General features: G+C 44.4%; 1 long non-coding RNA gene across 2 annotated transcripts in view; it reads right to left on the bottom strand.

Moving 5' to 3' along the window:
* Positions 1-23,501, bottom strand: part of LOC120369668 — a 54,847-nt gene that overhangs the window by 5,631 nt on the left and 25,715 nt on the right. Inside the window, exon 1 of one of the 2 annotated variants that reach the window (XR_005583312.1) lies at positions 7,958-8,073. The exons of the other annotated variant lie outside the window; for it this stretch is intronic. This is a non-coding gene — a long non-coding RNA (uncharacterized LOC120369668). Of the gene's footprint in view, positions 1-7,957; positions 8,074-23,501 lie in introns of those variants that run through there. 2 annotated transcript variants of the gene reach the window in all.

Below are 23,501 nucleotides of genomic sequence, written 5' to 3'. Positions count from 1 at the left end.
TCTGTTGGTGTGAGAGACAAGCTTGATCTCTCACAAACAGAAGTTGGTCCAATGAAACACTCCTTCTCCCACCTTGTCTCTGTAATATCCTGGGACTGACGTGGCTACAACTACACTGCATACTTCTTAGCTTGTGTGTCACAGCTTCTCCTGAAGACAGTCAAGCTTGCGCAAAAGATTGTAATGACCTTGGCCGTTAGTGGCAAAACTGAACAAAGAATAAACTCTTCTCCTGAAGGGGGATTCTACGGCTGAAGAGATTGATAATTAGATACAAAAAATTTTCCACCTCCATGTCTCCAGTCTGAATCTACTTCATATAAATAGTGACCAAAAGTCATTACCTCTACAGACTGTTCATTTGCTGGCCAATATGAGGCAAGTCAGTGGGCTTACTATACAGATGTCCAACTGGTATCCTCACCACCACACTCAGAAAGGCCAAGGTCTGAAGGGGTACAAAAATGAACTCTATTGTCATATACTGAGGTGATCCTCTAGGAAAGGGCTGAGACACACCTTATCTCCCACCACACACACACACCATATCTATTTTTATCATCTGGAAAACCAAAAAAGGGAAAAAAGTGATATTTCAGTTGATTTCCTACCAATCACAGCTACAACAGTTTGACAATCATCCCTTTACTGTATGCTTATCTTTTATGTGGGCAGGTACCTTTGGATAAAGTACAACCAGAAGCAATGTGTGATGACCTGGAGCCAGTTTACAGAAATTGGCTCTGTGAAACATCTGTCTCTTTATAGAAACCCAAACAGAGGTTGTTGTGTTAGTGAATGTTCAGTATTTTCTGAACATAAAAGAATTCTGCAAAATATTTTAAAATAAAATACATGCGATGAAGTTTACATCATCTGACTAAAGCAACCAGGCTGCGATCTGGAGTCACACTTTCTCCAGGTTACAGCTGGGTTTGGTCAGCCTCTATTTATTTAAAAAACAAACAAAAAACACAATGTCTCATATGTGCCATAGGCATCAGGCCTGCTGAGCTTTACTTCGCATCCTGTTACCCATGCATCACAAAACTATACCCATATCAGAAGTAGTATCTCCAACTATGAGCTAAATTACGCAGTCTCTAATGGTGCAAAACTTCCTTTACACAAAGATGGACTGAAGAATCTGGCTTCACATCCATATAGGCTACATCTACACTATGAGCTTGGGGGGGGCGGGATTCCCAGTTTGCCTATACATACTTGCACTAGCTCTCAGTGAGTTGTGTGAGTATGAATAACAGTATAGTCATGTTAGCACAGGTAGCAGCAGCAGCACCATTTAGCTGTGCTGAGTACAAATTTGCCTTAAACTGGCAGTTCTAAGCCGTGCCATCACGGTCTGTATCACCGCAGCTATATTATTAGTAATATGCATGCTAGCTCAATGAGAGCTAACGCAAGTACACATACACAAGCTGGGAATCAGGCCTTTAGCTTGCAGTGTAGATGTAGCCTAATTCAGCACTGTAATAAAATCACCAAGCTATCAATAGAACCCTTGCAGCATTTATTTCCATATCTACTTTTAGGTAGTTAGAACAATATGCAATACAATTATATTGAGAGCTTGCTCTTGATCTCACAGTGGCTTCACCCAACCATAACTATTGACTTCAATGAGTTACTCATGATTTTCCCTAATGTGATATCAGAATCAGACTCCTGATGTTGAGTCATACCCAGGGGCGGCTCTAGGATTTCCGCCGCCCCAAGCACGGCGGCACGCCGCGGGGGGCGCTCTGCTGGTCACCGGTCCCGCAGCACCGGTGGACCTCTCGCAGCCATGCCTGCGGAGGGTTCACTGGTCCCGCGGCTCCAGTGGACCTCCCGCAGGCATGCTCCACCGGCACCGCGGGACCAGCGGCCCCTCCACAGGCACATCTGCTGGAGGTCCACCGGAGCCGCAGGACCAGCGGACCCTCCGCAGGCATGCCTACGGGAGGTCCGCCGGAGCCGCCTGCCGCCCTCCCGCGGGATGCCGCCCCAAGCGCGCGCTTGGCACGCTGGGGTCTGGAGCCAGCCCTGGTCATACCATGCCATCAGATTTTCACCAGTACTTCTTGTTTGTGATTAGGATTACAATTCTGACCACACTGGTGGTCAGTAGCTTTACTATGTATTTTAATATGCAAGATCTTGTGAAAGTGAATGGAATGTTTGAACCATTGATATCAGTGGGATTCGTTCAGTTATTTTTATTACATTCTGGAGAGAAGTACACTGAATAAAGTACTTACTTAAGTGATATAAAGATTACACAGTAGCATTTATATTTGCCACATATTATAGCAATGGAAAGTTGAATATAAATGAGGGAATAGCTGCACTATTGATTTCAGTTCATTTATCTCGATGGAGAAAAAAATCTAAAAGCAGTATTACATACTATGGGTGACATGACAAAAATATATTCAATAAGATTGCTACTAACTACAGTTCCTGTGTATTTTATGAGAGAAGAGCAACAGGGAACTGTCCTCTGAATTTCTTTTTCACCAATAAATCAGTAAAAACAATAATTTTTAAATCTATTTTACAATAGTTTTAAAGGGCAAACCTAAACACATACAACCAAAGAAATACATAGCCTAGGAAGTCCTTTTCTGTGGCTCATCAAAAACTATGTGATTGTGCTATGTCCTTGACTCACCTTTTGACTAGTTAGTACAGTCCAAATGCAGCATCACACGGGCCCAATCTTCTCTCAGGCAAAACTCTCATTGAAATAAATGGGAATCTCATGTATAGCTTTGCTTCTGCAAACACTTACATATGTGCTTAACTTTAGGCTTGAGTAGTGTCACTGAAATCCATGGGATCACACGCGTAAAATTATACTGATATATATTTGCAGAATCAGAGTCTAATCAATGACTGCAGGACTGGGCCCTATATAAACAGTGGTTGGGAGTTTGAGAGAGACCTACTTACACTGGTATTTGGATACCTAGCTTCTTTTCCCCCTTTGAAAATCTTAGCCAGCACATTTATAATGCCTTGTTCCTAGGGATGGGAGAGCCATATTAGATCATCTAAGAACTGACCCAACCCACTCACCATCCCTCTCAAACTGAACCTCTTTAGATTAAACATTCAAGTTGATCTTGCTCTGGCACTTTTCAGGTTCTTCCAAATTACAATGAAACAGGCTTTTTCTTGTGACATTTTTGAAGTGGCAGAAAAAGTGTGCTGCAATTCTTGCAGGAAAAGCCTATTATCACAAGATTTGCAGACAGATTTTCTTCTGCATTTAGACAGTATTCTCTCATTTCAGAGAAAGGAGAAGAAGTTATCACCAGTTTGCAACATAGCTTCTTTACTTTTATGTAGCCTTACAAAACTAAGCAAGGGACCAGGCAACCTCAACAGTAAAATAATAATAAAGCTGAACACACACACAAAAAAAGCAGTAGTTGCCTCTAATATGATTCCACTTTGAATAGTGACTATAAAAATAGCATTTGGGGTTCAACATGTATTACCTCTCAGTCCTTGGTTTACAAATAAAGAGATTTTTTTTTACTAACTGCCATCCTTACAAACACAGCCTTGAAGCTGACACTATCATCAGTAATAAAGGTTCTGCACCAGGAGCAGTGGAAGTGCCCTGAAAGTGAGGCAGCCACAGGTGCCTGAACCGTGGCCCCGCCCCATGCTGCCCTCCTGAGGCCCCGCCCTGATATCACCCATTCCCCCGAGTCCCTTTCCCTGCACTGCCCCTTCCCCCCAGACCTTGTCCCTGCACTGCCCCTTCCCGCTCAAGACCCCATCATCTGCTCCCATCATCTGCTCACCCTTATGGCCAGTAAAAGGTGGAAGGGCCATTGCTCCCTTCCCACCCCCATTCCGGCACCTCTGCTCTGCACACCAAATTCTGCCCTCAGTTAGACATGTGCATCTTCTTTGTCTTCAATGGAATTGCAGAGGTGTGACTGACTGGAGCTTGGTTGTTTGCAGTGATGTTGTAGCCAGGTTGGTCCCAGAATGTTAGAGAGACAAGGTGAGTGAGGTAGTACCTTTTACTGGACCAACTTCTGTTGGTTAAAGGGACAGCTTTTGAGCTACACAGAGCTCTTCTTCAGGAGCTTGGTTGCACTAGGATAAATGGAATCCAGCTCATACTCTCCTAGCTGAATGATTCTGTAGGGCAGTGGTCCCCAACGCGGTGCCCGCGGGCGCCATGGTGCCTGCCGCGGCATTTCTGTGTGCCCGCCTAGTGCTCAGCAGGGGAAAGAAGCTACGGCCCTATGGTTGCCAGGGACAGAGAACTCCAGGGCTGTGGGCACCGGTGCTCTCTGTCCCCGGCAGGCGCAGGGCTTCTCTCCGGCTTCAAGAAGAGAAGCCGCAGCCCTGCGCCTGCCAGGCACAGAGAACTCCAGGGCTGCAGGCACCGGTGCTCTCAGTCCCGGCAGGCGCAGGGCTTCTCTCTGGCTTCAAGAAGAGAAGCCGCAGCCCCATGCCTGCCAGGCACAGAGAACTCTGGGGCTGCAGAGAAGCCACAGCCCCGCGCCTGCCGGGCACAGAGAACTCTGGGGCTGCAGAGAAGCCACAGCCCCGCGCCTGCCGGGCACAGAGAAGTCCAGGGCTGCAGGCGCCGGTGCTCTCAGTCCCCGGCAGGCGCAGGGTCCACCTAGTGCCCAGCAGGGGAGAGATGCAAGGGCCCCCCACCTGCTGGGAACAGAGTACTCCGGGGTTGCAGGCTGCGCAGCTTCTCTCAGGCTTCTCGCTGCACTGCCCAGAACTGCCGCCGAAAAAACCCCAAAAAACGCTCCGCCTTTGCAGAATGGACCGAATGCTGCCCCAGAGCATGTGCTGACACAGGCACCTGCTTGCTCCACTGGTGCCTGGAGCCGGCCCTGTACTGATACTTCTTGTACTGATACTGCTGTTTTCTTGTGCTTTGCAATTTATTATTTTTTTAACATTTTGCTCCAAAATGAGTGGTTCAAATAAGAGACAACATATGTATTATTTCAACCCAGAGTGGGAAGAATATTAAGTATGATGTACAAATACAAAATAAGCCTTGAATAATCGTTGGCGCCCGCCACACTCTTCTGAAAACATGAATGTTCTACTGGACACAAAAAAGCTGGGGACCACTGCTGTAGGGCTACGAGAATTAAACATTAACATTGACGTTTTGTAACTCAAGTCAGAAGAGCAGACTATGATTATACAAAGTAGCAGATCCATTGAGTAAGAAGGTGTCATTTTTAAATAGTAATTTTCCAAAATGTAAGTACAACTTAAGGAGGGAGTCAGTACAGAAATCACAATCTGTGGGCCATGATTTTAAAGGATATTTATATTGTGGATGTCTGCTCTTTATTGTTGTGTCTTTTAGTTACTGTGGGTGAAGCTCCCACTGGCAGAGAGAGCAAGGCTGAATCTGGTGCAGACCCACCACAGAAAGTTGGTTTCAAGCATAGGGTGACCAGACAGCAAACATGAAAAATCGGGACAGGGATGGGAGGGTAATAAGAGTCTATATAAAAAAAAGACCCAAAAATCAGGTTTGTCTGTATAAAACTGGGACATCTGGTCACCCGATTCAAGCATGTTAATGAAGTGATAATGAGAAAGAATGAGGAAGCCATGTTGTGGAGTATTAGCAGGACTGGATCAACAAATTCACACAGTATGGCCTTAAGCTGCCAGGGGTAACTGGGGATTGCTTTGAAATGGGCCAGAAGTTCAAAAAGCACTCCTGCTCTGCTCATAACCCTGTCTTCTGGACATCTTTTCTTATAATAAATAGATGAGTATTATAAAAAAGAGCAGTAGTTTATTATTTTGTATTATACTAAATAGAGGAGTATTTCAAATCCAAATATCACTCTCTGTTTTGCAGATAGCTTGCTGTTGCCCCAAGCATGTTATTATGAAGATTCTTCCAAACTGTATCCTCATTTCATTAACAAACATTTCTGAAAGCCAATATTTTAGCATTCTTCCCCTCCAAATTTATTTTAGTGGCATGAGCACTCCTAAAACCCAGTACCATTAACCATGACCATGATAGGCAAGGTACAATAACACTATTAAAGAAGATTCTCTCAGAGAAGGAGACCCCATTCAAACTAATGCATTTGTGCTGAGTTCTATTTACAATGCGTATATCAAACTGATGTGGGGAGGAGGGGGGGCGTGTTTGCGGAGCCGCCAGGTGGAGCAGAAACATAATGAAACACAATATGAATACAGCCAGGGTCCTCTAAATCTCTTTTAAAAAATGATTCTGGTCTGCTTTCAACTATTCCGTTCAGAACATATGTATCCTATTTGTGAAGGTCTGAAATGTGCCCTTCAGATACAAAGGTAATATTTACACATAGCCTCAGGACTGTATGAATTTCCAAATCTTATATAAGCCTCACAAACACTTAATCTTTCAGTGATCTCTCACACCCTCCATACATGCATCTTACGAATTTGAACCATCATTTTTTTGCCTTGAGCTGTTACCTAAACTCCTGCATATATATAACCATCTCCGAGTTCAGACTGTGGCTTGCTGCAAAATGGCCACAAGTACAACCAGCAAGTGCACCGTCACAAGTACAAATGGCGGGGCTGCCCTTGATTTAGCACCTCTCACAATCAGTTTTGCTTCCTAAACGGCACAATGTCTGTATTGAATTACCCACTGACCACTGAGCTGTAGAAAATTCACTGACCACTGAACACTATTTCAAACTCAATTTTAAAGGTCCTTTTTATGGTGGGTAATATGGGGCGGGGAGAGTGTTAGCTGTTTATTATAAAAAACGAATAATATTCCAGAATGAAAGTAATTTTGCTTTAACATTGACATTGGATAAAACTTTCTGCTTTTGGCCTATCACCTCACAGTTTGGTGCCTCAGATAAAGTGCAACCCAGACGGGAACTGCTCCATGCCAGAATTCAAATCAATGAGGTTTTTCAAAACCGAATTCCAGCCTCCTGCCCCTCTCTACTTGAAAGTTTTCTGTAGTTCTCTTGCCTAATTCTTTATTAAAGGAAAGATTTGGTTGTTTCTTAAACCTTTATCTTTTCCTTCTGCAGATTTCGCCACCTGAAGCTGTACTCCTAGTGTGACATTACAATCGGTTGTTTCTTGGGGCAACAGATGATGTACTCTTAAGAAACAAAGATCCTATTTTTGATAGTCTGTAATAGAATACAATACAATAAAATACTGACGCTGCCTGGTGTCAAAGGACTATACATTATAAATTGTCAGAAAGATACAAGTCTTTAAGAAAAATATACTTCCCTTTACTGACAAAAAAAGTCTGAACTTTTTATTTTTATTCCAGAATAAGGAGTTTAGCGGTCTATAGCAGCACATGAAAAACTGCTAAACACTTCCAAATAATCTACTTTAAAATGATCTAGCAAAATTAGTTCCAATCCTCCTTAGAATTGTTAGATATTCATCTGCACTTCATTGCAGCCACCTTTTGAAGTCATAATGGCAAGAGTGAAGCCCAACAAGAAGCCTGTCAGCTGATATACATTATCAAAATCAGATAATGCAGTTCAGCAATAGGATGGGTCATACTGCAGTTCAGATAGACTTATCTATATCTCAACTCAAGCAAGTTTCGACTTTATCTTGACTTAACCTTGAACCAGATGGCCTTCTAAAAAAAAATACAGATACTGTACATGTTTACAATGTATTATAGCTATACTGGAACACGACTTTTACAATTAAAGATTTAAAATTGGAAAGGGGAGGGAAAGACTAGAAAGCCTTGCATTTAATTGAACTTTTCAAGCTATTTTTCATCTGAGTCTTTAAGTCACTTTTTTAAACAGCACAAGTAGAAACAAATAGATTGACTAGCTGGGTACTAGAGCAGAGCCAGGTATTTTCAAGAAATCCAGGTACAGAAGAATTTCAGTCATACTCTGAAGTTTATCACCTAAATAGCAAACTCCACCTTTTATCCAATTAAATGTCATGTTCCTTACTCCATTTGAATACATGCTCTGCAAGGAAAATTAAAGATGGCCAAAATAGGCAGGCAGGTATGTTAATTAGCCTTTCCAACCTGTGAATTGTTAGCATGTAAGTCATCTCTTGTGATGTCAGATAGTAACAGAATGCCAGTCCCCTCCATATTCCTTTCCCTCCTCTGTTATTTGGTCTCCAGTCTGCCTTTTAGTGTAATTACCCCCTCCAAGTCATGCCTTTATTACTCCTCTTCTCCTTTTCTATCTACCTTCTTCATCTCCTAGAGTGTCTTTTTTCTCATAGTTCTTTCTCACTTTGGCTTCTGCTTTTCATTCCCTTCTCTCACCCTCAAGCTAGCACTGGCCTGAAAGGTCCTTCACTTGCCTGTTTTATCTGCTCCTATTTCCCAATCTCTGCCCCCTCCAGATCTGCTCTTTCCTCATCCCATTTCCCTTTCAGGGTCTCATTCTCTGCTTCTTCATTCTCAAGGCCACTTCTCTCTTCTCTCCTATCTGAATGAACACTGTTACACACTTACATATAAATGGACAACATTCATTATTTCAAAGTCACCCTGCATCTCCAAACTATGCCTCTTAGTTTATCTGAGGCTGCCATAGCATTCTCTGTCAGCTGCAGAAACCAGAAAACCTTGCCACTGAATATTCAGGGCCCTGGCTATATATTAAATTTTGGTCTCCATGATTATTCCCCTTGAGTTAGATTAGCAGGGTGAGTTAGGGAGAAAAGAGGAATCAATTGCTCCCATTTCTTTCCTCTGACGTTTATCTAAAGGAAACCTGAATTACCCTTGGACATCATAGGACATTGGTTGGTTCTCTTGGCAGAAAATTCACAAATTGCTGGTCATCCCAATGCACGGCTCTGTGGATCACTCCATTATGAAGACAATAAAAAATGATGGTGTTCTATATTCTGTAGCTATAGTTTTATGGTTGAACATGTTATGTTATGTATCCCAGTTACATCAGTGGCTTTATGTTTAGTTCTGACAAACAGCAACACAATGCAGTTATAGCAAACTACCTAGTAATATTTCACATGCTACTTTTCACATGCTGTGATTTTCAACACAGAGCATGCTAAATTCTGCTCCCATGTAAACTGATGTAAATCCAGAGTAACACCTCTGATTTTTTTTAATTTAAAAGACTTGTAGCTCAGCTCAGTTGAATTATTGCAGACTTACACTGATGTAACAGTAAAATTTAGCCTATTGTTAAGTGCATACACACACATGTATGTATACATAGTAGCTGAGGGTCAGTCATAGGATGGAATGTGAACATCACTAAATTGAGACAGGGCAGCTTATATGACCTAACTCTGTAAGCATCTACACTAAAATGTTGCCCCCGCCGTTGTAACTGGCCCACTACGCTAACTTAATAACTTCACTTCCGGGAGAGATGTAGCACTTAGGTCGACATTGTTAGCTCAACGCAGTGTCAGCGCTGCTGCTGGTTTTCAGAAGCCATCCCACAATGCCCCACACTGAAAGTTAAATCAGTGCAAGCACTCCTGGTGAGGATGGGCACCGTTGACACAAAAAGCATAGCATAGACATGCAAAAGCGACTGAATTACTGTGGTGGCTGTATGTCGATATAACTTTGGTTAACATAATTTTGTAGGATAGACATATCCTAAGTCATGTGGCATTATTTCAGCATCTACAGCATTTCGCTGAATGACTGGAGCAGGTTTGTGAAGTGATGAGACACACATAAATGAACATTTACTGACAACAGAACCATGGAGCATGCATTATGTCTATTCAAAGTACAGCCAGACTGTGATTTCAGCTCCTGAGGCTCTTATGGAGACTTACTCCAACCATCCTCCAGGACCTCATTGCAGCTCCTGCCTGATGTGAACTGCAGGCTGTAGCTGCAGGTCCTTTGTGCGAAAGAATATTCACACCGACTTAGTTCCTGCTGGCTGGGTTATTGCTGCACCTGTGACTTGTTAAATTAGCCACAGCTGGACTAGCTGGGACCTATTGGCTGCCAGTTGTCAGGAAGTGACAGACAGATTCAGCTGGTGGCAAGGGATAACTGCTTATTTCTCAGTCAGGTCTTCATAAACTGTGAAACATAACAACAAAAGAAGGGAAGAGGTAAACTCTCTCTCTCTCCTTCCTCCTCCTCTATCAGGCAACACTCTTTCCAGCTTTGGAAAAGCTGGACGCATACCGCTTCACCCAGTTCTCATTTTCCCTTTTCTCCACCCTCAGTCAAATAGGCATATTCAAAAAATAAAACAGGGCATTTTCCTTTCTACTTTGGGAAAGGGCTGGAAAGACAGAGCACAGCAGCCATTTAGAAATGAAAGAAGAGGGTTAGTTAAATATTTTTTCATTCATCATCTCTATCTTCTCTCCCACACTTAAGAATGAATTTCCAGTTCAGAAAAGGAACCAGAAAAGTCAATGGGGAAAATCCATAGGATCCTGGGGTAGGGTAAGAGTGATGTTCCCTTCCCCACCAGGGCGTTCTGTCATCAGGGTTCCTTAAAAACAAAACACAATAAAAACCACGCCACTTGTAGACAGCAAGAAAACCGCATCTTCTAACCAACTATTGCTTGAGAGCTCTTCTAAATCAAACCTCAGATAATGTAAAAAAGAGTGAATAGAATATGTTCTTAATGCATCTGATTGGCATGATGGGAGGTAGCCCTCCCCCCTCCAACTTGGAATTGCTCCATCTGAGATTGAGTGCCTGCAGCTTTCTTTGAAATTTACAAGATTAGTGGTATCAGTCTACTTGTGCTGCCATGCAGAGAATGTAACTTCAGGACTTGAGCTGGGTCCTTCATTCCCAATCCAATAGCAAGTGGGAGTTGGAAGCTATGTGTAACCAGGATTGGAGCACACCACTATCTAATAACTCCATGATTTCCAAACTTCTTTTTCCCACTTTTCCTTTCATCTACAGTATAGATGCAAGTCAACTTGTGTTTCCAGTGAACAATAGTTATACCCAGCAGAAAAACTGACATTTCTTTCAGGTTAAATCAGTGCTTAAAGTGATCTTCACTTTGAGCAAGCAAAAAAACCCAAAAACCCAACGGACAAACAAACCAACTCTTCTCCTTTGTAAATGTGGACAGATATTCACATATGAAAATAAAACCTAGCAGATTAGTGTTTAGCAAGCCAACATTTGTAATCAGCACTGTATCTATATTTACCAAAACCAGAACAGGCCAAAACCTGTTCACCTTTCTCATTCTCACAATCCTATTGATGTAAATAGAACTGCTTGTATAAGTAAGGTGTGTTGGATTTGACCCTAGTTTTAGTTGCAACCTCCTGCACTACCAAGAATGAAAAAGGAAAATTTGAAATAAATCTAAGGCTTTGGGATACAAAGACATGGTCCCATTAAGCAGGGAATGCAGTGTGGCTAGTTGGTTGCTCCATAGTTCTTGCAAGTCTGTCATTAGCACTTTATTCCTATTTACATAGTCAGCTTCAAATTGTAAAGATTTGAAGAAAAATAGAGAAAAGGAGAATCACAAATACTAGATGTTTATTTTGTGCACTTTTAAATGACTATTACTCAAACAGACCTGCTCATTTGGAAAGACTGTCTGTATTCAAATCATTCTGCAATTGAATTCCAGCACAGATTTCATGGAAAGCTGGACTTCTATCTATAACAGTTGCTCAGAAGAGAGTAAAAAAAAAAACCCACTGCCAATTAAATCTTTAGAAAATAATTTTTTTAATATCCTATCTAATTTTCAAGTTTTGGCAAGATGGCAGTTCTCCCTTTGGATAGAGTGCAGGGCTTTTCCTGTCTACCTGGCCAGTGCATCTGAGTTGAGAGTGCTGTCCAGAGCGGTCACAATGAAGCACTCTGGGATAGCTTCTGGAGGCCAATACCATCAAATTGCATCCACACTACCCCAAATTCGACCCAGCAGGGTCAATTTCAGCACTAATCCCCTCGTCGGGGAGGAGTACAGAAATCGATTTTAAGAGCCCTTTAAGTCAACAAAAATGGCTTTGTTGTGTGGACAGGTACAGGGTTAAATCGATCTAACACTGCTAAATTCAACCTAATCTCATAGCGTAGACCAGGGCTGAGTGTGTGCAACAGAACAAAAAAAAAAACCCACAGACAGTGTGTGGGAGGAAGTGATGTCAGCTATTCATTTATGGCATTCCAAGGTGGAAGGGCCTCATACCATTTTCATACCAGTGTAACTCCATTGAATACCATGTAAAACTGGTATAGGGCAGTGAAGAATCAGGACCCACATGTTATGCCATCCTATCAGCCTAGTTGCACTGCCATGCAAGGTTCAGGTGCGAACATTCCTAGCAATCATCTAGGAGTACTCAGTAGGTGGAAGCTCTTCTAGAAACTGCCTAGTTGAATGACAGAGCTACAGGTGGCCACATACAGTCCTTCTAGAGAGGGAGAACAGATAAATACAATTACCCAAAGAAGAGCAAACATGAGGGAATTCTTGACTCTCCAACACACGTGCCCAGAACTCCCCAGAAACAGGAAAAGATAACAGCCCTACAGTGTGGTTCTTATTGACCAGGACAATGAAATTCCCACACAGCCCTTAGGAAGTAAAATCAGAGCTTTTGTATTTACTAACTGTGTTGTTGCCTCTGGCACCCACATTCCTCTGACCATGTTCAGTAACATCTGCAGAATGTAAATAGAGACAACTGTGCACTCCATGGTGTGTATATGCTACTTTAATTCCTGAATCATGGGTTAGCATTTAGCTGTAACTTTTGTACCTGTTTCTAAACCAGTTTTTAAACAACCATGTATGATTGCATCTCTTGTCTGTATGTCACACTTAACATTGTCAAATTTTTAAAAGATTGTTCTAAAATTGCACCTGCAATTTTATGAATGCAAATACAGGATTTTTACACGCAAATTTAGAAGACTTGAGTCATCTTAAAAAATTGGGTCCCGGTTCTTTGAAAGCCAAAGCAGGCAAAGGCTGCACTAATGAATATAATATGGGTATGGAATAAATTTTAGTGGCAGCAGAATGCAAAAGAAAAAAAGGTGCACCCGTGAGACAAGTTTCAGCTTGATGCGCATCATTTTTAAGGAGCTTGCTGATGACCAGTTGTGGGGCTTTGTGGAAAAACGTAGTGAGCATTCTTGGTAACTAGCAATGGTCATAACAAAAAAGGAATGAGACCCTTGACATTTCCTCCATACAGTTACAAGTTTTCATGCAGGATTCCATTGTTGTTCAATGGAAGGCGCTCATCCCCATCAATGTGCATCACATGGAAACTCTTTCACTATTGGTAGCTCTTCTTATACTTTCCAGAAGGTAAGGAAAAGACTAGTGGTAGTAAAAGGTGCTGAATTGAGACCAAGGGAATAGAATCCTTCCATTTCTCCATATAACACTTACATCTTGGTGAGAAGTATTTTTAGCTTTCCCCTGTATCCAATGTGCCTCAGCTATGACCTAGAACAGGGGTAGGCAACCTATGGCATGCGTGCCGAAGGCAGCATGCGAGCTGAATTCACAGTGCCTGGGTCCTGGCTACCGGTCAGGGAGGCTCTGCATTTTAATTTAATTTTAAAAGAAGCTTCTTAAACATTTTAAAAAACTTACTTACTTTACATACAACAATAGTTTAGTTATATATTATAGACTTATAGAAAGAGACCTTCTAAAAACGTTAAAATGTATGACTGGCACGCGAAACCTTAAATTAGAGTGAATAAATGAAGACTCGGCACACCACTTCTGAAAGGTTGCCGACCCCTGGCCTAGGACTATGTACATGTATCAAGAGATGTAGGGGTTTCCATTTTCATTCAGTTGGTGGCCTTTCTGTTGGAACTGTCAACAGTGATAGTAATTATTATTATTCAAATACTTCTCCAGTAGGGAATGGTCTGAGATAACCTGCTCATTTCACATAAACCACTGAATAACCACTAGAATGTAATGATTTTCAATCTCTATTTCACTTTTTCCAGGTTATCTTGCAACTGTAAGGACTACACAAGTATTTATTTTTAAATACTCGGGCTCTGGAGCACAATATTTCAGCAAGGTGTGAATTCTACGGCAAGTTCCACAGATGTGGAATCACAAAATACACAGGACCCGCTCTGTGTGAAATTATTGGTGGTCTCAGTCCAGTTCCTAGTAGATAAATTCCCAAAATCATTATACAATCCCTAATCTGGCACTAATGGGCATCTTCATTGCCAGTCTCAGCAGAGAATTTAAGGAATGAGTAGAATGAGAGACAGTATTATGTCTAGATGGATTAAGGCATGGTAGCTAGGGCACGGTTGAGACGCCTGTACTGCTCCTACCTATATAGGACCTGTTCTGTGGATAGGCAACTTGATATTCTAGGATCTGAAGTTCAGCAACTTTCACACCTTTTGCTTCCATTACAGTACAAATATCCCAGTGGGCTAGACTTAAGTCCACCATGATTCCACAGCCCACAGGGGACACCAGTTGGTGGCTCCTCCAGAGGGTTGTGAGGAGGTGGCACAGTTCACCAATTCCCTTGACACTTGCCATTTCTGTGGTGAGTGGCAGATACTAGCACATGCCCATTTTCAGTGTGCCAGGCCGCAGTCCCTTTTTCAACGCTTCTAGAGCCTTTTGCTGAGGTACTAGCTTCATTTTTTCTCTGGACTTTATTTTTAAACCAGTCTATCCCCAACCCCACGAAGTCCAGAGATCTCATCAGCCTTCTCCTGGCACTGCCCAGAATCGCCATCCAACTGTCCTGGAGAAGGAATCAGAATAGAGAGACTCTCTGGGTTTTCATTCTAGCCCCGATAGAGCATCTTCAGAGTTCCACTGAGCAGCATCCACTGACTCCCTTGGTACCTTCTCAGAACAGTGGTCATTGTCCAGAGTTCTCGACATTTTTTGGTTCTATGATCCCACTCCCATCCCTGCCCCTGTGTTATTTGTCCCATGTATTTAGTTGACCTCTGAGACTTTGTGGCCCTTCTCCTCTTTTGTCATTCCTTGGGTAGTCTTCTTTAGAGGCTCCTCCCTGATCCCAGAGGTCAAATACACTGGCACCTTTCACAGACTCTCAGTTCACTTTACAGAAGCTTTGTGTGTGATTTGTGTTGAAATTTACACTGCACAAAGTTGATCTTTCTCTTAGTACGTATTCCAGGTTAAAAAGAGAGAGAAGGGCAATAGTTTATTATTCTGAGGCAAAGTTTAAGGCAAGGAAATGCTGGTACCTCTTTTGTAATGGCAACAAGCTGTTCCAGTTCATCACTGGAGATCATTTTGGTAATGGCAGAGGAACCAATAGGACCCAGATTAGCAATATTACCCCCCTTCCCCATTTTATTTTTTGATTAACTTTTCTCAGCCATAGCTAGGGGAGGGAAGAACCTACCACAATAACAAGGCAAGGTTCTGTAATTAGATCAGATTGCCCAGGGGGGAGAATAAAAAAAAAAAAGCTAGCAAGATTGAAATACTGTGGTTCAGCTGCTAGGTGAATCATTTGCACACAAAAGTAAATGGACATTTTCTACATACTTTTTTTTAATTTGTTTTTTGTAAATGTCGACACTTTCCTTCACTCGCTAGCTATTACATAGGGGTGAGAGGCTCTCATTAAACATCATTCACAGCTTTACAAAAATATAAAATTTTATTTGGAGAAACACAGACACGCTGAGGAAAGCAGTGCAGATCACTAAGCTAAGAAAAAGAGGCTTAAAATCAAACTCTATTGAGACGCAGTAAAAACAGAACTGAGGACAGATTGTGCTTGGCCTTCACAAGCAGGGGCTGCTCTAGCCATTTCTCCGCCCCAAGCACGGCGGCACGCCGCGGGGGGCGCTCTGCCGGTTACCGGTCCCGCGGCTCCGGTGGACCTCCTGCAGACGTGCCTGCGGATGCTCCACCGAACCCGCGGGACCAGCGGACCCTCCGCAGGGACGCCTCCCTGCCCTCCCGGTGACCGGCAGAGCGCCCCCCCGCGGCATGCCGCCCCAAGCACACGTTTGGCGTGCTGGGGCCTGGAGCCGCCCCGGTTCACAAGGGTAGAGAAGCGGGCAGGGGACTGCAGTCAAGGAGCTATCTCCCCTTATGTCCCTACACTCTGGCAGGCACAGTTGGAGTCCTCATGCTCTTCTGAGCACAGGGAATGCTCCCTGCCACCAACCCACAGATATTGGCCACTTCAAAAGGGCAAGGAGAAAATGGGGTTATTGCCTTACCCCTCCATCTACACCAGCCAGTACAAATGGCCAACAGGGAAGGGCACGTTGCACCTCCAAATTGGGGGTACCAGGGACACACTCCCCTACAGACTCGGAGCTCTAGGAGTCATTGTAAGGCACAGTTCTGAGGTATAACACCTCTCAACTTGCCCCCATGATGGAGTGTGGAACATGGCGATGAAGATGCAGCACCCTCGTAGCACAATCTGACCCACAATACTAAAAGTAACATTCTACAGACAAGGGCAACACTGTCTTGGGCATTCAACTGGAACCCGGCCAACCATAAATTACTGCCCACAACTCATAAGCCATTTTTACAGTAAGTCTGAATATTAAATGTCAAAACATTTCTCCAAACACTTCAACATCCATTGCCATTACACTCAGACCCTCTTTAATACCAAAGGAAGAGAGATTTGAACAACATGCAGAAAGGCTCCAACTCTATAATTAGTCCTTCTAAATCAGTGGTTCTCAAAGCCGGTTCGCCACTTGTTCAGGGAAAGCCCCGGGCGGGCCGGGCCAGTTTGTTTACTTGCCACGTCCGCAGGTTTGGCCGATCGTGGCTGTCACTGGCTGTGGTTTGCCGCTCCAGGCCAATGGGGCTGCGGGAAGCAGCATGGGCAGAGGGATGTGCTGGCCGCCCTTCCCGCAGCCCCCCCCTTGGCCTGGAGCAGCGAACCATGGCCAGTGGGAGCCGCAATCAGCCGAACCTGAGGATGTGGCAAGTAAACAAACCGGCCCGGCCTGCCAGGGGCTTTCCCTGAACAAGCGGTGGACCAGCATTAAGAACTACTGTTCTAAATTACTTGTGGTAAAGTGTTACATTCAAAGACACCAAAGGCCATGCCTTGATTCTCACTAAGGCCTGGTCTACACTACAAAGTTAAGTCAATGTAAGCGGCCTTGCATCAGCCTAGTTGTGCATGTGTCTACACTTAAATTTGTCTCCTGCTGATGTAAATGCCCCGTTACAGTGATACAGTAACACCACTTCAACCATGGCTCAATGCAGCTTGGGGATGTCTAAACTCATTGATGCTGCATGAGTTTAGACATGGTGTCACTTATGTCAAGCCTAATAATTCTTCAACAGCTGTCCCACAATGCCCAACACTGGACACTCTGGTCACAATTGTGAACTCCACTGCTTAGAATTCATGGAGACCAGAAGGTTCCCCTCCCCTTTAAAGTCTCACAAATTTTTGAAATGCCTTTTCCCAATTGTCCAGCCTGACAAGCACACCTAGCAGCTCTCCATTGTTGTGTGTGCAATTGTCCAGGTGACCATGCCAACTACATGCTCCTGACACACTCCAAGTTGGATTAGACAGGAAATATTGACTCTCCTGGGCCTGTGTGGAGAAGAGGCTGTGCATGCACAGCTTTGGACCAGCTGTAGAAACATGGATATCTATGAGCCGATAGCACAGAGGATGCAGGAGAAGGGCTACAACAGGGACCAGCAGCAGTGCCAAGTGAAAGCAAAGGAGCTGCATCAAGCATATCAGAAGGTCAGAGAGCCCAACAGTCCATCTGGTGCCAAGCCACAGACCTGCCTCTTTTACAAAGAGCTGCATGCCCCCACTACCACCTTGGAGACCATCATGGATACCTCTGAGGAGCCCAAGTCATGGGACCCTGTAGTGAACAGTAAGGACAAGGAGGAGGATGGGGGGACATGCAACTGAGGAAGGAGGGGGTCCAGCTATAGTCTGAGCTAGAACCTGTTATGACTCTCCACCACCAGTCAGTCCCAGCAGTTGAGCAAGGGCAAGCCCAACGCAGGGGAAGTATCCTCAGGTAAGGCTGGAAATTGATTTCCCATTATAGTGATAGTGCCCCCAGCTTAACAGAACACAGCTATCAATTTTTCATTAATTTTCTCATACCAGAAGTAGTAGTACTACAACAAAGAGAGGTAGCATTATCAGCTTTTCGTTCTCCTGTGGAGTTAGGCAAGGTGGGCATGTGGAGCTGTTTGTTTATGTACCCAGGGATGTCCCTTGAATCTTCCTGAGTGATCTTGATTAAACTTTCGTAGAAGTACTCTGCAATCTTCTCCCAAAGGTTTCTAGCAATGGCCGTCTTATTTCTCCTCTGGGGTAGGACATTTACCACACCACTCTGCAAACACCATTGCAGCACACAGGCTAGCAGCATACAGGCCCAGGAGGCTTTGGGATGCCAGCAGCAGCTGTGCTCTCTGTGTCTTTGTTACCCTCAGGAGTGAAATATCAGCTAAAATGACCACTGCCTGTGGAAAATGGTGCCAATATTCAGTGCCATCATAGTTTCATATAACAGAGCAATTCCCTCCTCATTTCCCTCACCTCCGGCTGGTGCTGTGAGTGGTGTCATGCACACACACTCCAAAGTGGAAGTGTCAATAAGCAAGTCTTGTTTAAAAACTTTGGGGAGCAAGGGAAGGGAGTTCTGAATCTGAACTTTCACTTTCCATTGTGACTATACTGGCAATGTTTATCTGCGTGTGTTATCAGCAGCTGCCACCATTGTGGCCTCGAAGTGCTCCCCCTCCACACCCATAGAATGTCTGATCCAGGAGGAGAAAGTGGAGCAGTCGGGCTGATATATTCAATCAGCTCCTGCAAGCCAGTGCTGCATCAGACAGCAAGAGAAGAGCCTCCAAGGTGACCATTACAGACAATCTGGAGAAGGAAAAAGTGGACAGGAGAAAGGCCCAGGAGTCAGAGCAGGACGAAGAGAGAGATCCACCAAGACATAACGGGGGTTCTCTAGCAGCAAACCCAGATGCTGCAGACTCTTGTGGACCTACAGGTTTAACAATCGCAGGCTCACCTCCCTTTGCAGCCCATGGAGAACTCCATTACAGCACCTCCCTACACCCCACCCCCACATTCCAAATGGCATCAGGGCCCACATCCCTACCACTTCACCCCAGAGGACAATAAGGACAACCACAGCTTCACATAGAGCAACCATGGCTTTCACAGCTCAATGTATGGGTAGGTAAGATAGACATGAATGTTCTTTCCCCTTGTTAAGGTCTGTTTCATTAATAAGTTATGTTTTTAATGTTTTTTCTTTCAAATTGAACAGATTTTTCTTTGCACTATTTTTGTTTCTGAATAAAATTTTATTTTTTTTAAAAGAATTCATCTTTATTAGTTCACAGCATATGCTGTAGAGGGCCTAGAAGTTCTGAAAGCACCCAATGTACAGTGACAACTCATAGGATCAGTGACAAGCAGTATAATAATCAAATGTACAGCAAGCACCACAAAATTAATAGGTGCATTGACAGAGTTCTACTGATAGACGTACACCAAGCACCACACCATTACTAGGAGGCACCAAATCAGCAGGGCCAGATAAAGCACAGTCCGCCACGATGCATTATTGTGGCACACTGTTAAAGTGCTCGTTCTAAGCCTCCCTGAGTGGTATAGCTCCACGCTGAGCTCTTCCAATAGCCCTTGTGTCTGGCTGTTCAAACTCAACACTCATTTTCTCCACCTCTGCCCTCCACCCCATGGAACCTTTCCTCCCTTTGCTTCACAGATATGATGCAAGATGCAGCAAGCAGCTATAACCATTAGCATACTTTTTCACTGAGATCTAATCTTGTGAGTAAACAACGCCAGTGTCCTTTCAATCTACCAAAAGCATAGTCAACCATCATTCTGTGCTTGGTGTATGGGTCTAAGGGAGCAAGGGGTAGGCTGGGTCCCCCAGGCTTACCACTGGTGATTCTGAAATGCCAATAGTGATCCACTGGTTGAGAAAGAAAATCCCTGCTTATAGCTTTCTGAACAGTCCTGTGTTCTTAGATGTGAGCATCATGCACCTTCCCTAACCAGCCAGCACTGATGTCAATGAAGCATCCCCAGTGATCCACCAATGCTTGCATAACCATAGAATAGTGCTTTCGGTTGATGTACTCTGTGGCAAGGCGGGCTGGTGCCAAAATAGGGATACAAGTGCCCTCTATTGCTGCACTACTGTTCAGGAACCCCATTGCTGCAGATCCATTCACCATGTCTTGCCCATTGCCAAGAATCACAGTACTGTGTAGCAGAACACAATTAATGCCCCTGCAATGCATGACAATGGGCCCCACAGTGGATTTTCCAACTCCAAAATGATTTACCGCTGCCCAGTAGCAATCCAGCTTTGGGAGTTTCCACAGTACGATCACCACTTACTTCACCGTCAGTGCAGCTGCCATTTTAGTGTCCCTGCACTGATTGGCTGCGGTGAGCTTGGAACAGATCCAGGAGCAGCATGGCCCGGCACAACCAAAAGTTCTGTGGCCATTCTTGTCATCCAGTCTGTGTTCATTTCTTGGGCCCAGAAAGGGCGCTCCCCCCTCTGCAGCTGTTACATGAATGTTTGTTTATGTACACAGCAACCTTGAACTGGTTCTTGCTATGTTCCCCAGCATTCTGTTCCCCCAAGAAATTGTCAAGTTCCATGTTGCTTTGGTTCTTCTTACAGCTCTGCAAATATGGAAGGATCACGTGCCCTGTGCTTGCAACGCTTATGACAATAGCGCAGAGCTGTGCAGGCGCCATGCTTCTGTCAGAGATGGCAGACAGTGAGGAGGGCCACGTGGGTTCGTGGAATTTTTTTTTTTAAAAGCTGTGACTATTATGGGACATATATGACATTATGGGATGGAGACAGTTACCTGCTGGGAAGTTGACCCCTTGCTCCCAGTCACTCCTGCACGACTTGTTTCTGCTCCACCATGCATTGCCCAAACTTCCCAAAAGACAGGGTGCTGGACAGAGGTGGGTTGCACACTGGATACGTACCCATGGTGCACTGCACTGTGCATCAACACAAGCACTCCTGGTGAGTATGGGTAGTGCCAACATAAGGAACCAAGTATGCACACACAATATACTAACGTGGTGGCTTTATGCTGAAGTAACATGCACCGACCAAAGCTTGTAATGCAGACATGGCCTGAGGCTGGTTTGAACTGCATGAATGGACCTAAAAGTGGTCATAAAGCTCCGTTACACTGCCAGTGCCATGTCACGCAGCCTTCAGCTCCAAAACTACAAGCCTCTAGGACTTGTACTTAGCAAGCAGTAATAGTGGGTGCTTTATCCTTTCTGCGGGCCAGTCACTAGAGAGCAGCATCTTACCCCTATTCATAGTTGGTACATTACAATGTGCCACTTCATTGGTGAGCTTATAGCACAGGGTATTCCAGCATGACATCTCAACAGCCTTACTACATGTACAGTCAGCGATTCAGGTTTGTACCTCGGTGCAGTGGTCCTAACAAAATGTTGCATGCAGCTACTGAATGGTCTGTTCCCTGCCAAGTGGCACTAGACTGCTATCCAGGCACATGTCTATTTGGACCAATACACCAGCCAATATACATTCAGTATCGTCACTCAAACCACAGTGAACACTGGTGTCAATTGCTCTCTGGGAACAAATAAGAAATGGTGAAATTCATCCACGGATGGGTGTGGAACCCTGGCTCAGGGACAGAAGGAGGTTGCTTGAGCCCTACAGCCTGGAGCTGATGGGGTCTGTTCAGCTCTGGAGCTGGTTAAGGCAGGCCCCTGGGGTCCGTTCTAACTTGTACCTGGCTGGTCCAGGCCCAGAGGAGCCTTGATCTTTCCAAGAAATAGCTGGGACCTAGGTACACCTGCTCCCACTTGCCCCCAACAAGGCAAGTTGCAGTGTTTAATATGTGCCAGGGCTGAGTCCCAGCATCTCTAGACGTGGCAGCTCATAGCGCTGCCATCTCTGGGCTTGCTGTATCAGTAATGAACATACAAAAATTTGCTTCAGCCCCAGAACCTAATGGCTTGAGTCCCAGCACCTCTTTCAAATTCAGCACTGGCAAGTTGCCAATGGCAACTATGTGCGCATCCAATTCTGAAAGCTGTTGGAATGGGACAGCAGGTGGGGGGAAAAAGCCAGCAATCACAATCAACAAGGTTTCCTGAAAGCATAAACAAATCAAAATATGTCCTCCCTCCTTAAACTCAGTAAAATGGGAATAACTCCCTAGTTTGGATTTCAGTCCTGTCCTGCTGAATGTGTCCCCCGTCCTGGGTATGTAGCGTTGTCTTCCCAAAGGCAATTCAAACTGGAACAGGTACAGAGAAAGGCTATTAGGATGATCCAAGGAATGGAAAACCTGTCTTATGAAAGGAGACTCAAAGAGCTTGGCTTGTTTAACCTAACCAAAAGAAGGCTGAGGGAAGATACGATTACTCTTTATAAGTATATCAGAGGGATAAATATCAGGGAGGGAGAGGAATTATTTAAGCTCAGTACCAATGTGGACACAAGAACAAATGGATATAAACTGGCCATCAGGAAGTTTAGACTTGAAATTAGATGAAGGTTTCTAACCATCAGAGGAGTGAAGTTCTGGAACAGCCTTCCAAGGGGAGCAGTGGGGGCAAAAGACATATCTGGCTTCAGGATTAAGCTTGATAAGTTTATGGAGAGGATGGTATGATTTGGCAATTAATTGATCATTGCCTATGATGGGATATTAGATGGGGTGGGATCTGAGTTACTACAGAGAATTCTTTCCTGGATGTCTGGCTGGTGAGTCTTGCCCACATGCTCAGGGTTTAGCTGATTGCCATATTTGGGGTCGGGAAGGAATTTTCCTCCAGGGAAGATTGGCAGAAGCTTCGGGGGTTTTTCGCCTTCCTCTGCAGCGTCGGGCACAGGTCATTTGCTGGAGGATTCTCTGCACCTTGAAGTCTTTAAACCATGATTTAAGGACTTCAATAGTCAGACATAGGTTAGGAGTTTATTACAGGAGTGGGTGGGTGAGATTCTGTGGCCTGCACTGTGCAGGAGGTCAGACTAGATGATCATAATGGTCCCTTCTGACTCTAGTCCAGGGATTAGCAACCTTTGGCACACGGCCCCCCAAGGTAAGCACCCTGGTGGGCCAGGCCAGTTTATTTACCTGCCGCGTCTGCAGGTTCAACCGATCGCAGCTCCAACTGTCTGCAGTTCGCTGCTCCAGGCCAATGGTGGCTGCGGGAAGCAGCGCAGCTGAGGGATATGCTGGCCACCGCTTCCCACAGCCCCCATTGGCCTGAAGCAATGAATCGCGGCCAGTGGGAGCCACGATCAACCACAAAAAAAACAGAAGTTAAGGGTCTAGACCAAAGGGTGTTGCATTCAGTTATCAGTATCTATCTACTGTGTCAATAGCTAGAAACATTTATATCAGAGCTCCTCAGCTGCAACTTGAATTTAGATTAAATGCAAGAGTATGACCTACTGAACC

The sequence above is a fragment of the Mauremys reevesii genome, linkage group 8, assembly GCF_016161935.1.
Source record: "Mauremys reevesii isolate NIE-2019 linkage group 8, ASM1616193v1, whole genome shotgun sequence".
Lineage (NCBI taxonomy): Eukaryota > Metazoa > Chordata > Testudines > Geoemydidae > Mauremys > Mauremys reevesii.
The sequence above is the reverse complement of the archived record's forward strand: the minus strand, read 5'-3'. Positions and strand labels throughout refer to the sequence as shown.